Source organism: Siphateles boraxobius, unplaced genomic scaffold (assembly GCF_051911475.1).
Source record: "Siphateles boraxobius isolate OS27281-9 unplaced genomic scaffold, OSU_SipBor_1 77, whole genome shotgun sequence".
NCBI lineage: Eukaryota > Metazoa > Chordata > Actinopteri > Cypriniformes > Leuciscidae > Siphateles > Siphateles boraxobius.
The window spans coordinates 13,597,501-13,616,446 of NW_027509205.1; the positions used below are offsets into that span (position 1 = coordinate 13,597,501).

Sequence of the window (18,946 nt, forward strand, 5' to 3'; positions counted from 1 at the left end):
TCTCTGAATGGACCTGGAGATAACGCAACTGCCTTCAGTTGAAACGTGTCATGCGCGAGCTTAAGAATGACCGTAACTTGTAACTCACGAGCTAAAGGATCTTACCATTTATCTCTCGTGCTCAGGGGCGTGCCCCCGCACGCGGCAAGATACTCCTAGTGGAAGCAAAGACTAAACCTGCTCAGATAATACAATTATGCACCAGTTTTGCTGCGATATCGTGCATTATATAGCCCAGTTGTCATTTATCATGTAGCAGAAACAGAAAATCTCAAATTGTGATTTTACTTCACTGTGCAATAATTAAGATTATTCTGAATAATTAGTTTCAGGAATATAATTGGTATTCAAGGACAATACAACCACAATAAGCACCCATACATTTAAAAGATCAAGTTAAAATAATTCTAAATGTTTCTAATAAAGATAAAACATTTCGAGCACAATTAAGATTTTTTCTACCATCGTAGGATTTTTAATAATAATAAGGGAAATTGAGACATCGGAAATGACAACGTTTTGAGAAACAATGACAAGAAATGTAATTCTTACATTCTTAATTTCAAAGAAATAGTGTAGAAAGAGCAGAGCTGTTTTCATTATTTTTTCTGTATTTCCAATTTATCTTCACACTTACTAATGCAATATGGCATTTTTCAAAATGATTTTTACATTATTAATAATAATGTATTATTATTGTTATAATAATAATAATAATTATTATTATTATTATTATTATTATTAAAACGTTACATTTAAAAAGTAATTCTACATCTTTAAAACCAAAGTCTTTTGTGTTCCTGTCCTGGTTTGTACAGTTTGTAACTGCTAAAGGAAAGCTAAATGTCTGTTTCACGCATCAGCCAGGGGCGCCTCACTTGCTTTTTGATTTTTTGGGTTTTTTTTTTTTTCAGTTGTCAGGTGGCATTTGCCTGAGGATTTTAATGGTGGGTCTCTGACCGGAAATAACAATTGCGCGCACTGGAATAGTGGGATATCATATAATGGTACAGTGACGACCGCACGCGTAATCGCGCATTGCTCATGGGAGAGTCCGTGCAGCTTTCAGCACCGATGCCCTCTAATAGGATCCCACGAGAAGCGTCTCAAATGGCCCACTGGCGCCTCCGGAGGGGCACGTGAAATGGATACTCCGCGTCCCCAAACCCCATGTTTTGCTTTTTTAATGGTACCCCACACCAGTCTCTAATACAACCTACTAATTCAAGCCTAAACATCCCGATCTGGGCGAACTCTAAGTGGCGAGGTTGAAGGCGACTCAAGAGTGGTTTTAAAACAGGTGATGATTGCTAGGACACACACGGGGGTATTGCTCTCTCCCCAGCATGCTAGTTAGTCCCCATCATCCTTAGATGCCCTTATAGTGACGCACAGATTAAATGAATGCATAAAATTGCAAAAACAACAATAAAGTTCACATGCTAATTGCAAGTTTAGAGATTAGTCAAGAAGGAGAGAGAGAATCTCCAGAGATCTGCCCTCTGACACTACAGAGTTCCGGTGTCTTAGAAAAAGCATCTCTTCTCTCCCTCTGCCACAGCAAATTACCAAAGGTATTTTAACCTTGCCATAGTTCTTATTAACCTGACAGATGAATGGACGGATCTTGTTTCTTGCAAGAGCATATCAGATTTTACAAGGTGTGATAAACCAAATCAGAGTTGTTTTCAATAATCTTAAGCAGAAGTAATTAAAAGAACCTTTATAGATGAATGCACAGTGCAGGTATACAAAACGTTTATTTTTATAGGGTCACGTACAGTCTCTGACTCTGTGAGTCTCTCTCTTTCCCTCCCTGGTGGGTGGGCTGGTCAAAAGAAAATAAAAGTGGGATATAAGATTAATCGTCCTGTCCTAATGCAGCATTATGTGAAGAGCTTAAAATAGCCACTGTTTTCTCAGACTGAGCTCTCTCATCTTCACCGACACTAAAACCCAGAAGGATAAAAAGACAGAACAGTTCCTATTGCATTCAATAACAATATAAAAAGGAACTCAGACATGACCTGGAGGAATAATATTTACATATTTATTTATCATTTTAATATATTATATTGAAAAAAAATCTATTAAATTCGGCAATTATTGTTATGAATTATAATAACAACAGCAGCAGTAACAATAAAAAGTGTATGTGGCCATAACCATTTCTTAATTTTTATACTGAGCAGTCATCTATAAAAATCTTTCAATTATGTTTGCTAAAAACAATTTAAAACAATTAATGAAAATATAATCAAATATTTGAATATATATTCATTATATTTAGCATTTTATGAATTACATAATATATGGAAATAACGACTATATGATATCAATTTCAAAATTCTTTTGTAATCACGGACTGCATCCAAGATCTCTCAGTCTTTCTGTTCCTCTGGTGTAACGTGACAGACAGCAGCAGGTGAACAGAAGTCTTTGTAAATGAAAAATGAATGAACAAATGCCTTAGAATGTGATGTTCTCAGTGGTGTTAGTGGGGATATCACTAATTAGCTCTATAGGGTCAAAGGTTACTGGAAACTGGACACTCACATGTCCGCATCCGACTTAGAGCTCAAGCACACACACACACACACACACACACACACACACACACACACACACACACACACACACACACACACACACACACACACACACACACACACACACACACACACACACACACACACACACACACACACACACACAACTCGCAAGATGACAGATAACAGCAACTGCACACACACTTAATCTTGCATGTACTTCAACAACACGCTCACTACAACGTGGCGTCTAACAAATGGTGTTTCCAGGCCAGAACTAAACTCTAGGATGGGGAAAAAATTTAAGTGACAACCTTGAAAAAAATAAAAAAATAAAGAGATGAATTAGAATAACAAAACAAGACAAAAATGCTGATTTACCGGCTTGAATACAAATGATCCAGTTAGGCAGCACTTGGGTCAAACATTGTGGAGTCACTTAATAAAAACATAACACCTCATGAAAGACTTTATAACTGACAAACTGTTTAATATAGACGGATTGTGTGGTTTTAAATGTTGCTTGAGGACTTTGTTTTTAAAAGAGGAAGCCTGACACATACAATACTTTGGAATGTACCAGACAAGTCCGTGGGTTAGCGAAGATGTAACTGTTTTGTTTAGATAATCATACAGTAATGTCTGTGCATCTGACCTGTAGGATGGTTACTGTGTCACAAGGGACATGGACGCAAGCGAGGAAAGAGATGAGGGCATGGAGTACAGTCTGGGATGAACACTGACCTGGAATGGATCGGCTGTCAGATATTATCAAGATATCTTGCAGCTGTGTTGTATTTGTGGATGTGTGTGTGGCTTGTGTTTGTGTTTGTGTGTGTTTTGGGGTAGGAAAGGAGTGGCGGTGTTACTCCTCTGCATTAGAGCTGCTAACTGCCAAGGTCAATGTCCATAGTCGGAATGCAAGTGTTTTGCCTTGTCGCAAAGTTTTAGGGAGGACACACAACCCTGGACGTGAATATGTTTAAGAGAAGAATACTTAGCGAGGGAGATTCTTCACATAGAAGATTTTACAGTCTCGCTGGGTGTCGTTGGCAGGTGTTGCTGAAAGCTGCTAAGCTTTTCTTAAGTCAAACGGTGATAGAATAGAACTAAAAACAATCTAACAAATATATGATAAATATAAAATGATAAATATGGTAACTTAATACAATTCACATGAAGATGGAAACATTAATTCATCTTTGGGGTGTATCTACTCCTTTTTCTAAAATGTCAGAACAGTGAATTTGTCCAAGCAGACACAAACATTAAAAATAATAAGACAAACTCATTCCAATTTTAGATGACAAAATGCAATACGGAAAGGAAACACAAACACACACACACGCACACACAGACACGCACACACACACACACGTGTAAATATGTGAATGTATATATGTGTGTGTGTGTGGGTGGGTGTGTGTATGTGTGTGAGACAAACACATTCTTTTTAGATGTATAGACACATTCCAATATATATTAAAATGTTCATATAATTATATTAAAATATTTTTAATAATATTATGTAACATAATTTAATAATATTTTAAAATCTAGGCCTACATATATAAACATTTTAATTATATTAAAAGAGTATTAATATTATGTAACAGAATTTAATTATATATACACACACACACACACACACACACACACACGTGTAAATATGTGAATGTATATGTATATATGTGTGTGTGTGTGGGTGGGTGTGTGTATGTGTGTGAGACAAACACATTCTTTTTAGATGTATAGACACATTCCAATATATATTAAAATGTTCATATAATTATATTAAAATATTTTTCATAATATTATGTAACATAATTTAATAATATTTTAAAATCTAGGCCTACATATATAAAAAAATTAATTATATTAAAAGAGTATTAATATTATGTAACAGAATTTAATTATATATATATATACACACACACACACACACACAATAACACACAACATAATTTAAATTATGTGAATGGAATTTTTACAAGGCATATTGTCTGTGACCTTCAGAACTGTGAATACACTGGCGGTTCATCCAATCAGGAGGTAGAAAAATGTAATAATTCTCACCAGGCAGTTATTTTAAAGATATGTTTATATAAAAGGAAGGCAGGCTCTCTAACGCTCACACTCTATAGGTTCCTCTTAAAGTTGTGCATGTGGGGATGGCCAGGCCGGACAGATGTGGGGTCACCCCAAAGCTGTGTTTATGGGACGGTTTGTGAGATTGAGCCGAGGGTCTGATAAATCGATTGTGTGAGGCTGAGGTTATTTACGTTATATCTCTCACACGGCCAGAGATAAACGACTCTCTCCTCTATATGAGCTTCATCACACTCAACCTACTGCTCCTCTTCTCATCGCTTAAAGTCTATGCGCGTAAACGTGCTCAAACTCACCAGGTGCATGAAACTTCATACTATGTGAACATGTGTAATTATGATAGAGACGGAGCGGGACGAATAGAAAGAGAGAGAGACAGAAATGGAAGGACACAATCTTTGGATGAGAGTACTGTGGGAGGGAGTCACATGGGACATATTTTAAAATGAGCAGAGCCAGCTCAATTTATAAAGCTAAAGGTTTCTGTGTCCACAGAGAGTGTGTTATCATCAGGATGAGAGTACAAACCAGTGAGGCTAACAACCCCCAAACTTCCCAGCAAAACTCCAGTATTAAGCCTCATGTGTACAAAAGATCCCGTCTGTCACTCTCTTCAAATCTCTTCACGCCTTCCCTATTAGGCTGTAGAAGAACCTTTTGGTTCAGATATATCTAGTCAGTGAAATGAAATGTAGCCTAACTGTTAGCAACCACCCAAAGCACAGTAACGCCATTGTAATGCCCTAAATATGTTCAGAATACCTTAGCAACCACATAGTAACACCCTCATGATTTATTTTCATACCTAAGATCTACCTGGAACTTAAACCCATCCTCATGCATACAGTGTTTCCAATCAACAAAACATATTCCTTATATGTTTCACGTTTGCTTGTTCTTAGACAGTCCACAAGTCGAAATAAGTCTAAAAACAGGCTATGTTTGACACACATAATCCTATACAGCACTAACACTCACAAACTTCTGTTTTCCACTCACACATACTGTACTTCTGATTTTTCCCAACATTAGTGGCTGTGTTTTTGCCAGTCGGCCCATTAGCGGGATAATGAGAGGAAGAGAGCTGGCTCTGTGCTGCTTGTTTCGTAATGCTGGATCTGTGACTCATAGCTGAAACACTATAACACACGCATACAAAACTCATACTCCAGCATCATAATTCCATCAGTCTGTTTGACAAGCCTGACACCACTTGTTTATGTCTGCAAACAGGAATTAATATCATGCAATAAAAAGAGGGAAATGCTAGTGTGAAAGATTTGGATGGATGAAGCATTTTTTTCTCCTCATCAGAGGTCAAGGGTCAGTTTCCCGATAGAAATGCTAAAGCCCTATCTGGATGTCAACCGTTTAATGTGATGGGTTCTGCGCTTATACATGTGTGCATATGCTCCCACATTCACTCCTCACACGGTCTTATCACCAAAAATTAGCCTGAAAGCTTGGCCTGCCAAATATCTTTATGGTAATGAGCAGTTCTGAGGTTGGTTCTGACCCACTCCCAGGAAGCCTAGATATCAGTATGGTTCAGATGGAGCTCTCTTGGGCTTCTGCGGTGCTGAGCTCACGGCGTGGAGCTGATAACCAGGCAGAAAGGCAGACTGGAGTCCGCCGGGTTTCCGCCAAGCCGGGGAGAAGCCCTATCGCAGCATTGATAGAGAGAACATGATGACTGCCTCAAATGCAATATGTCTCAAACTCCTACGTTATGATACTGCACATGACTGCCTCCCTATTCTCACACACAAACACACTTTCTTTTTATTTTCTATAGATTTCCATCCACATGGCCTATCAGTTCATTTATGGAGTGCCTCCTTTAAACTGCTCCCCTCCACTCTCTAGGTTTGAATTAAAATGTCTTAAAGCATAATGTAATAATACAAACCTTTAATTTTGGGGATTCTCAAGAAAACCAACATTTTCTCCAAAATTCAGCACATATTTTTATGTCTCCTTGGTATGTGAGAGTTCATGAGGGAAGTGAATGAATTGTTTCCCAAATGCATCGTAATCCTAATTAGATCGTAGAAACCATTGGCTCCAATGCGGTCTACGATTTAGGCTGACCATGCTTTTGGGAAATGCAGCCTTGAAATCACACAAATCACATAGACCACTTTCACAATACTTTCATACTGCTTTTGTGTCATTTTTAAGCTTCAAACCTTTAGTTTATTCATAGTAACTACATGGAAAACTGCAGAACTTTTGTGTTAAACAAGGAGAAAGTAAGCCATGCAGGTTTGGAATGACATGAGGATATTTTTTGGGTGAACTATTCCTTTAAAACTCAATTGAAAAGTGGTCAGATCTGAATCTGTGGCATATAGCTCTTTGCAATGGACTGCAATATTTGTAAATCTCTTTGGGAATGGATTGAGGGTCAGAGCAGATACTGAACCCCCAAAACTGCCACTTCAAAATCCTTCATCACTCTGTCAGATGGGGTTGGTCTAATGCGCTCTAATGTCTTCCAAAAGGATGTTACTACAGGAAGGAACATGAGGAGAGAGAAGTGGTCTCTGGGGGCCGTGTGTATGTGTGTGTGAACCCTAAACGTGTGCATCAAAGTGGGCAATGGTTTAAGGAGATGTTGCAATAACCGGCAAAATCTATCAATCAATAATGTACTTCATTACACACACACACTGGTTTCACAATGACAAGGACATTCCATAGACATAATGATTTTTATATTGTACAAACTGTATATTCTATCTCTACCCCTATCCGTAAACCAATCACAGAAAGCTTTCTGCATTTTTAGATTTTCAAAACACCATTTATTATGATTTATAAGCTGTTTTCCTCATGGGGACCAAAACATGTCCCCAAATAAAGTCAAAATTTACTGACACACACACACACACACACACACACACACACACACACACACACACACACACACACACACACACACACACACACACACACACACACACACACACACACACGTAATATCCAAAAGTCATTGAGATGATTAATACAGTAAAAACAGTCATTTACATTGGTGAACCATAAACTATTGTTTTACAAAAAGGTGGTTTTGTCAGATTTAGGTAACTTAAGTCACTTAAGTATAGCTAAGTAAAGCCATACATCCTTTAGGTGTGGAGTAACTGAGGATTGAGGGTCATTAAAACACAATCGCTGCCCTTTGTTTTCCGCCCCTTTTGTCCTCTCCAGTTTTTCATTATCTACATCTGTTCTTACCATTGGATGCAATGTCATTACCAGTGACCCTTAAAAGCTAAACTGCTAAATCTTTTCTTCCTTCAAACATATTTGTTACTATTTTGTTTAGTTGGCGGCATTTACATTTTTATCTTTGTTTATTGTCCGTCTTAAAGTCACAGCGTTTAGTGTGTGTCTGCTTCTCAAGAGACCAGCTGCAGGCGTTACACTTCCCATGTTCACGAACGCTCTAACACTCTCTATGGAACTGAAGCTACGTTCATTATAGAGGTATTTGAGCTCTCTTGTACAGAGATGAGGTGAGCGATGACTGATGATTTAGACGTTTTATTTAACGCTAACACTTTGGGATATTCAAGACTGAGTGATTCATGTATAATGAGTCTCTCTCTCTCACTTTCTCACATACACATGCACTCAACATAGTCAGACAGACACTCGGATACATATAAACACCTTATATATTTTCCGATTCCTCCCCATGGTCCTTTCATCCTTCTCTCACTCTGTAAACATGACAGAATTTAGCTGATGAACGAAGTTGAACTCATACAGTGTGGAGTAACACTCATGCTAATGACATACACATTCACACACCTAGATAGTTGCTGTTGTGTCTTAAAGGGGCCATATCATGCTTTTAAATCGTCCCTTTTTACATATAAATCATACATTTGTGGTCTATATAAAGCAGAAATGCAATGCTTGGGTCTGAATTCCTCATTATTATAGCTCCACAGGCCCCTTTTCTACCCCTTTTCTTATGTGCGTCTGAGAGCAACTCGTTTTGGTGCGGTCTCTTTAAATGCAAATGAGACACTTCATACCCCGCCCCCTCTCCAGGCTGCAGAGGTGACACTCGGTTCAACTCCACCCTGTTCGGCCATTTTTGTAGTTTGATAGCAGAGATATGATTATCTAGCGGGACAGAAACTTTTTATTCACATGTTATTAACAAAATGTCAACAACGGAAGACTTGTCCATCAAGCCTTACATGTTCGAGCCAGAGTCGGACCCGGAGCGAAATGGAAATGAAGACGACGAATCTGCACCTTTGACATGAGGTAACATAGAGTTTTCAAAGAAAGCAAATGAGCACATCTGGGGTTTTGTTTAACAGCCTTTGTCAGCAAATGTTGGTCTGTGCCTTGTTGGTTTAGCCCTCTAAATAAAGTCAAAGTCGATTATTTCTCTTGTTAAAACAAGCACACTAACAAGACAAATGACTACGGCCTAATTTTACCACTAAAAATCTGTATTGATAATATGCTACGTTTAGAAAAGCATCAGAAAACACAGCAGCTAAATGACCATATAATTATACTCAACAACAGTAATACTGCTACAGACGTGTACTTAAAAAAAAGAAAAGACAAAGGTACTGCTATTATGGTGTAATGAAGCGTGTGGGTTACTAACTTACATCCAACAACCTAACATTTTGAATTACTCTCTCGTAACTTCTGCATCCTTGAGCTTGGACTACAAAATCGCAGCGAGAAATACAAATGGCGGATTGCTCGAAGTGTTTGACCGGAAGTCTATGTCCTTATTTGGCAGTTCCGCTGCAAATACTGTGACGTAATAGTTCAAAAAACGTCATAGATAATAGAAAAATCGGAACAGGTTGAAAAATATGACCAAAACTGAATATAAAGATATCAATGAAGCACCTGAAGAGACTAATTTCACATTATCTGTACTTATAAACACTCCAAATATACAAAAAACTGCATTTACAGGCTAAAAAAGTGGATTTAGCATGATATGTCCCCTTTAAAGGAACAGTTTACAGAAAAAAAAGGAAATTGTCATTCCAAACCAAGCGGCAACCTCCCTGTCTCCCTCTTGAAACCAACACGGAAGTGAATTAAACTGCAATTCATCGACTGGCCGCTTGAGGCTGACTGCAAAAGTGAGCCAAATCTGTATCTCCCCCATGTTAAAATGCCCAACTTTACAGCCGAAAAAATTATGTTTACAGCCTGGTGCCTTAAGTTGTTTTGGTCTATACAGCTAATTTTGCCCTTCATGACAACTGTGAGGGGGGTGAATTTTTTTATAACTCATCCGTTTAAATTATATTAAGCATTAAATTCCTGCATAATCAAGGGCGTGGCCACTTGAGTGACAGGTGGATTGCCGCTGCTGTTATTACTAGCCGTTTGTCTGCTCTCTGTTAGCCATCATGTCACCTCAGCTGATTCCAGCTGCTGAACTTGTCATCTCTGCCGTGTTTGTACTCTTTTCGGGATTATTTCATACAGTTTATTACACGCCGCCCTTATACCTTCGCCCACGCCGTTGGATTCCGTCGTTGTCGAGTATCGAGAGAACAACCAGCGCTGTTCTTCAGTTGTTTTCCTCTGTGAACATGCACTCATGGATGTCTGACAATATCGTTGCTTTTTGGAGTTCAGATTTAAAAACGTCTAAGGTATAGAGGCCACACTCGTTCTGCTGTAACTTACCGTTGATCTTACGGAGCAGATAGTCTATGTTATAATATGCTTTTAGTGTTCAATAAAAAGTAACGTTACCGTCAGATTAAATCCTGCAGGTGTCAGTGCTTTCTTTTCGTCCCTTAAATGAGCGCGGATTTCTAGTGCATTACTTGAACTTCTTAGGTAATATCTATCAGAATTTAAAATGGACTGAATAAAGCTCTCTACGAACTTGACGTGCATTGCCGCGCTGACTGACATGTATGCGCATTTATCACTGTCACACACACACACACACACACACTCAGAGCAAATATTGTAAGTTACTGCATGAGAATAATAATGCATCACAATACACGTTAGTCTCATGGTTAGTTATGTCTTTTAACTATTATAGTATTTCCAAGGGCAAAAACATAAACTTTAACTATTGGCTTTAGGTCTACTTCAAGTCAGCTGTCACTTTAGCGCGAGGCCAGTAGCACATTAGCTTAGCCTGAGCAAACTCGATCACGTCGAGCTAGGCGGGCGTAGTTTCAGCATCCAGGCACCTCAACACCACCCACGTCCCGCCTTTTTGCCCATTTTCGCTTATCCGGGAGTGACGCACTGTGACGCGCTTCCAAGATGGCGACGAGTGACTCCGCCCACTTTAGGCTTCAAAAACGCTCTTCAGAAACCTACGGGTGACGTCATGGATACTACGTCCATATTTTTTTACAGTCTATGTTCCAAACCCACCTTTCACAAAACAAGAAATTTTGTAGACTATCCAGGCTGCTTTTTTCCTTAGTTTTTTGTGAGGAAAAGCACCATAAAAGTAGCATAATTTGTGCACTAAAACTCTTCTAAATCAAATATATATTTGTGTGAGCTAAAGGAAGAAATTGTCATCGTTATTCACAAAAAATCTGCTGCAGTAGCTCTAAAATTTATTTTCGATTGAAACATGACTACATGTTTGTCTATCACACCAGTCAATGACTTAAATGCTGATTGGTAACAAAACAACCGATGAAGTGATGTTAAACTTGACTGAATTGAACTCAAGCTCAAAGGAGATACGAGAGTAACAACCTGCTCCAAACATAAGCTTTGCTCCTCAAAAAATCATTCAAATACCTTGCCAACATGTGAATTTTTCCCCTTAAACATCACTGAAGTTTCTCTACAGCATAACTTCAGTATCCGCGAGGCACTCCTGCCAAATATTTTGATAACTGTCAGTGAATAACTTGTGCAGTAAATCTGCATCATGGCCAGATTTCAAACTTAGTTTATCTGATTCATCCACACATTCACTCACAGTGCAGCCGGTCAGAGTTTTTCTAAACAAGCACAAAAATATTTGATGTCTCCAAAATGCATCGTCTTCCCGTCAAGATGGTGGACAGAGTTCAGGCCAAGAGTCTGTGGCGGAAAGAAAACAAGTTGAGTGTTTGAGCTACACTTCTTAGGAAACCTCCTTGGGTCAAAGGTCAACCTATCTCTCAAAGCGTGTGTCTGTTTCTATCCTCTGTACAAGTTCTCTGCATCTTTTGCCTTGTTCCTTTTTGTTGTTCATGTTTATCTTGAAATAATAAAATATTCGCTATTTTAATCTAGTTGAAATGCCTCATAGATTTGTATATGGGTTTGGCACAAAAGACCTGTTTGACACAAAAGAGAAGTGTTTGAAAGGAAATAAGGAGTGTTTTACAGTTGGAGTGGATGTGGTGTGTCTGCATGCACGTGTATTTGTGTAAGAAAGCGTTCAATCTATCATTTCACTGACAGTTTGATGGCTCTTATCTATTTTTCACATGATTAAAGATAATAAACTTATATATGCGCTTCCCTTGTGTCTTTTTCCTTATTCAGTCTCTCATTCATCTATCTCGTCTACACACACACAGGTGTCTGAGACTGGGATAATGCATATGTACAGTCTCTCATCCATACACAGCTGCGCAGATAACTTTTAACCCACACACACACTTACACATTCAGCATGATGGATCAGTTATCAGAGACATTGGCTATGAAACTGCTGTTCTCCTCATTTAAAAGTAGTAAGGCTTCTTAAATATGAGAGAGAAGGTAAAACACGAGAAGATGGTGGACAGGATGAATGCTTAAGCAAGCAAGAAAGTTATCATGACCACAGATCTGGCTTTGATTGAGACTAAATTGGAAAATCCAACTTTTACAATCATCTTTTCCCATTCATTGCTTTCTAAACATCTTGTTCTCATTGAAAAAGAGTTTTGAAGGGAAGCAGAGAACATGAATCATTTGTTTAGCCTATTTTAGTCATCTAAAACAAAACCTCTTCTAGGGAAGCTCGCTTGTAACAGAGAAAAGAGAGAAAATGGCATTGTATCAAAGCCAGTAAAAATAGAGTGCTGTTTTCCCCTCTCCTAATGACATTTACACAGGTGCATTAATCCAGCACAAGATAAAACAGCCCATGTAATGCAAACATTTGCATTTGTAAATTGCTTAAAGTGTGGTTCATCGCTTAAAGTTTGTATATTGCTTCAAAATGGACAATTGTTATTTCTTATGGAAAATTGCAATATTTATCATAAATGATTCATCTGTACCCATCATTATTTTTAAAATGTATGTGCCTTGTAATCTTTAATCATAATAACTTCCCCTCCCTCTAGCATCATCTCTTCTCTTCTCTGATGACGTGTTTACTTGTGTGAGGGCGGGACAACCTGTCACTCACATGACATCAGCAAACCACAACCATCCAATCAATTTCCGATGGACAAAATCAAGTCCCACACAACATTTGTCCTTGTTTCACTCAGAAAAATCTATCGCACTAAGCTTTGTCACACACACACACACACACACACACACACACACACACACACACACACACACACACACACACACACACACACACACACACACACACACACACACACACAAAGCACGCACGCACGCCTTGCCATAACAATTTGGCCCTTGTCAAAGTCGCTCAGATCTTAATTCCTGCATCCAACACATTGATTATGATTACTGATTGTTTGTTTACCATCTAATCTATGTGGCCTTGTTAGGAGACAATGAAACATATTTGCTTCACCTGTGACTTGTCATAATGATGGCTCATCAGAAAAAGAAAAAAAGAAGTTCTGTCATGAAACTCTAGATGGTGAAGGGTAATTGGTCTTTAACTCAACCTGCTTGTAATCATATCGTTATCTATAGGGCACAGCTGATTGGTTCCTGCTGTATCAGTAGCCCATGAGCCCACTGCTCAGTCATCAAATATATTCGTAAATTTACTGTAGCAGTGCAGCGCGCTTTCAGAAACGCTCCACCTGTATAGATCTGCTACGGCGAGTTCATGTAAGCTATATTGATCAGCAGCAGCATGTCTTACTTGCTCACAGCAGCGTGTCGTGTTTGTAATGGCAGTAGCATGTCCCGTACTTGCTCTACAGCAGCAGCAATAAAAGCAGCAGCAGATCAATTCTGCCAAGACCAAACATTTCAACATTGTCATACCCTTTATGCTAAACACTCAGAGAGTCGTAATAAATATGTATGTGTGTTTATATATACTGTATATATATAAACACACATACAGTGATGTAATACTATGTTGTGACACCTAGCAAATACACACAGAGAGAAAGAGAGAGAGCTGAGGGTTGCTGAACTCATCTAGTCACCCACGCATTGTAACAGGATATGAAACTCAAGAGGAGAAATATAACTCTCATGTGAATGAGTCTGATGATTAATCTCTGCTGGGGTCAGTCACAAATTTGACAGATTTTTATTGGTTATGGTTTTGAGTTTTAATAACATCCTCAGATCTAAGAGGTGAATTGTTGTGTCATCTGACCGTTACGTTCGTTATGCTCAGGATCATTATGGTTTCTAATGAAGGCTGCCATGACAATGATGAAGAATTCTTTTCTAAGAATACATTTCCTAAAACAGCCCAGCCTTTGGCTGACTCCTACAGACCAACATTAAAATATGCGCGTGCACACACACACTCATACACACACACAAATACAAAACACCAAAAAAAAAGAGAGTATAAAGGTCATAAACTGGAACAGAGACCAAAAAAAATCTTTCAGAAATTAACCAAGTATCACCAGCATTCATTATAAATTGAATAATTGTATGGCTATACAAAAAAAAAGAAAAAAACTCCAATACACAACCCCCTTAAAACACAACACACTCTCATTACATGTGCACTTTACGACAGCAGACAGTGATGTATGTGTCTGAGGTCAAACAGTCATTCACCTTCTTATCTGTACTGTCTTACCTCCTCAGTCACTCACTGGGCGTAATCAGACCTCTGATATTTTGGTATAAAGAATACAACATCTTGTACAATCCCTGCCAGAGAGAACACTTACACTTCATATGCGTGATGATGGTCACTTATAGCAACTTTGTATTATGTCATGACATACAAACCATCTATATCTATCTTAAATATAGTGACTAAAACAGAGGTTGCATACTGCGCATGTACACACTGCTGCTAAATACAGTCATCACTCTTCTTCAGAGTGCTTAATCGCAATCTGGACACACAAACATTTTTCACACTACATTAAACCCATGGTGAACATTTAAATAAAGACCAGGGTTACAGGGTAAACACCACTTTTAACCCTGGGCTCCAAACAGGGTTAACGGTGTAAAACAAGGATGTGCTAGAATGTTACAGCGAGTTACAAAGAAAAAAACAAGCAATCATAAACTGTCTTACAGTCACAGACCTTTTCACATTTCCACATGTGCTGTAGGCTACTGTCCAATCAAAGTTGTGGAAATACACTACTGTTCAAAAGTTTGGTGTCTGTAAGATTTTTTAATATTTAAAAAAAAAAAAAGAAATCTCTTATGCTCACCAAGGCTGAAAATACAGCAGTAGTTTTGGGAATTATTATTACAATTTAAAATAATATATATTATTTATATGTGCATTTTATAATACATTTTAAAATGTAATTTATTCCTGTGATAGAAAGCTGAATTTTCAGCATCATTACATTCTAATTCTAACATTCTAATACTTTTGATCAATTTAATGCGTCCTTGCAGAATAAATTATTCATTTTGTTTAACAAAAAAAGAACATATATTGTTACGTACATTGTGAATGTACGTTATCAAAACCTGATTACACGTGATTAACGTCTAACTAGAGATTGACAGATATTCCCCTTTTATGACTGATACAAATTACTCTATGTTTAAGTGTTTGATAACCAATATGTAGCCAATTTAATTAATTGCAGCTTTTTGACACAATAATATCTACATGATCATTAAAGTACTACAAAAAAAACATTAGCTATTATGAATATTTTGCCAATAACAACAAACGTTATTGTTATTTATGCCATTATATTTATGCAAAGTTGTTTTGTATCTAAATATTATTATGCATTATATTATACAAGCAGTCACGAGTTTGGGGAAATCCACACACACACAGAACCCTAACTAACGCTGTAATCACACGCAAAACTTTGCAGTGCGTATACGTGGCACAAACTTATGTTTAGTTCCACTGCGCAAGATGTAGTACGTTTAGTTCATCCAGCTTTGTTATTTTTTTGAGCAGTTGAACTCAGACGAGAAGCCCTCACATAAAACACTCCAGCCTGAGTGACAGCAGAGGTCAGGGAGAGCTGTGACATCACTCACAGTTTTAGGGCCCAGACTGACGTCATGGCCTTTCCCCCTCGCTTTTTTATCAGTTTATTTATCTCAAGGAGAGGATGAGAGAAAGATAGAGAGGCAGAGAGAAGAAGAGAGAGGTGTTTGTGATGAGAGAGGCTAGGCTTTATAAACACTTCTTCTCTGCCTTTCTTGCTCAGTCCAAACACATCCACAGCACCACACCCAAGCACTTCATCTCCATGGAAATCAGCTGACCTCTTCCCCTCCATCCCCACCTGTGCCAGGCATGAACTTCCTGCTAATGGGAATTTAGAAGAAATGCACAGAGAAGCGGTGGCAGGGGTAAATATTTGCAGTGGCAGGTGAGGCGTCGTTAAAAACGTGCATGTTCAGTGGCTCCGTCTTAGAAAATAGCCTAAGAAATATTTACTAATTATCAGTGTTAAAACACTTTCTTCTGTCCACTTAATATGGCTAGACAACTATAAGAATGCAATTTATAGGCTGATATCCTGAAAAGTGTAAACACTGTGCTGCTATAAAAACATTGCTCTGTTTGTTTGAACATCCCAACCAGACCAACAGCAACATTGGCTCAACCAATGGCGTGAGTTTGGGGCGGTACCATCTGTTTGATCAACCAATGGCAGAAACCTGTTTGGAAACCAAATTATTATAATTCCATTTGATGAAAAATTGGACGATTCTTAATTAGAACAAATTCATGCATTTATTTTATATAAAAAAATTAATTAAAAAACATATGGAAAAAAAAACATATTTTTGGATTAAATTAAGAAACTGATTTTTATGCAAATGATTTAATTGAACACAGCATTTATCGTCTGACTTGTGAACTTGTGTGTGATTTAGCTGGTATGAATGGATGATGTAAACATATGAAAGTTCCCAGAACTGTGTTTACGGCTGAGACTGAGTCTGTTCTCACACACACACACGCACGCACGCACGCACGCACGCACGCACGCACGCACGCACACACACACACACACACACACACACACACACACACACACACACACACACACACACACACACACACACACACACACACAGTGTCTGCTCTCTTTTTATGGCTTAGTGCTGAAACACCAGACACTCTAGTGTGCATAAATCTACTGACTGTAAATCATTTGTAGAAAATAAACCAGTGCATAGAGCAGGTGTGTGTGTGTGTCTTTTTCTTTTTTAAACTTTAATTTTAATCTCACTTTGTCCTGCACTGTCTTCCTGCTCAGATGATTCTCTTTTCTGCATTGCCAGATGTGATAAAGATGCAGAGATCGGAGAAGTCTCGCTCTCTAGGATTTTACGGCACAATTGTTCACAAAGCTGCATGGGAAGTTTTTCCATAAATTCCTTCTTTATTTACAAGCTATTAGGAAACATCACATTTTGGATTAATTGTACTGTATTTATTTGCGGTAAGAGTAAAATGAGTAAAAGAGTAAAATGTAGAAGGAAATTATCAAAAAAATGAAAAGAAAAATGTGCAAAGTCACAAAGTCAAAAGCCTGTCAAAAAGAATTATTTTACATTTGATTTCTAATTCGGGGTAAAATAAAATAAATAAAATCAAATCAAATTCTTCCCATAAGTACAGTCACTGTACAATATTTATCTTACAAGCCTCATGTTAACTTCAAGTTACTGGGTGATCTTCACCCACTTGATCTAAATATGTGAAACTGCTCTACGCCCATTCCTGTTATGGTGGCCTAAGGAAGACCTGATTACTGTAAGTGTTCATTTATTCACCTGAAAACCCCTGAGATTAAGCCGTAAAAACAAGGCTAAAAGCATTTTCATCTGTAAAGAAGAGAATATGAGATGGCTGCTACCCAACGCGTATCATTACCCAGAATGCATTATTGTAGCTCAACAATCCCAGTGTTTGGTTCCTGTGATTTCTGCCCAATGTAAACACAGAGTGGAGGTCATGCTCCACCCCTCCTTGTTTACAAATCACCCTCATTACCTCAGCAGCACATCCAACCACACAAACAATGTTTAATATGACAAGGCATTTCAGCGTCTCTGTCTTCAAACTAGACAAAGAGTCGCCCAGATGCGTTTGATTTTACTTTTACAAGGGTTCTAAAGGGTTCCAGAACTCACTTTCTCCTGCAAGCGTACGCCATCCAATGCCCCTCATCTAACCCCAAACACTTTCCAACGGATCCGACCCTTTCTTAACCTCCGACCCGAGTTCTGAGCGATCGTGAAGGTCCTCTTCACTAGCACAATATGCAAATGGTGCATAATTCTGGTATTAAGCCAGTGAGCCTTGTTTATGCTGTTTGGCAGAGGAGATAACAGTGATAGAACTTCCTTTTTCTGACCTCCAGCGCGTTAAACAAGAATGATGGTTCTGGAATCGACTGGAGTAAAAGCCACGGCTGTTTTTTGTGTTTTTTTTGTTTTTTCCCCATCCAAAAGATGAGCGGATAGGAGGACAGAAGATCCGAGAGGATCTTGGTGGTCGGGCTCACGGAAGAGCAAGGGAGTGATGAAGAATGTGTTTACTCTCCCTGTTCTGTCTGTTTATGTATCTTCTATCTTAATGAAAAGTGCATTATTTCTCTCAGGAAGAGAATTTCGAGGATGCTAAAGTCTATTTTATAGTCTATAAACACACTTAAGTCTCTGAAGTTGCAGTGAGGCAGGGGGCGCGGCGGACATCGCTTGTGGTCTGACACTGCCGTAACCTGCTTTAAATCTCAGGCTTTATAGTAAACAGCTCTGGACATCTCTACAGGGCTTTCAACACACAATTTATTTTATTTACTTCAGTATATTTCTGCCAGAGAGGCCCTTGAGATTTCACATAGCCTATCTGGTAACCAAGGAGGAACCAAACAACAGCACTGAATCACTCTGAAGCTATTGTGCTGTTTTGCTTGGGAAACATCCAGATTGGACATGGAGTCAAGGGTCTT

At 38.4% G+C, this 18,946-nt stretch overlaps 1 protein-coding gene across 1 annotated transcript in view; it reads right to left on the bottom strand.

Moving 5' to 3' along the window:
* The window catches only part of tcf21 (transcription factor 21), a 1,793-nt gene extending 1,699 nt beyond the window's left edge, over positions 1-94 (bottom strand). The window contains exon 1 of the mRNA XM_077217961.1: positions 1-94. This exon is cut by the window's left edge and continues 496 nt beyond it. The gene's annotated coding sequence lies outside the window, so the exon portion shown is untranslated.
* Positions 95-18,946: the final 18,852 nt, after the last annotated feature.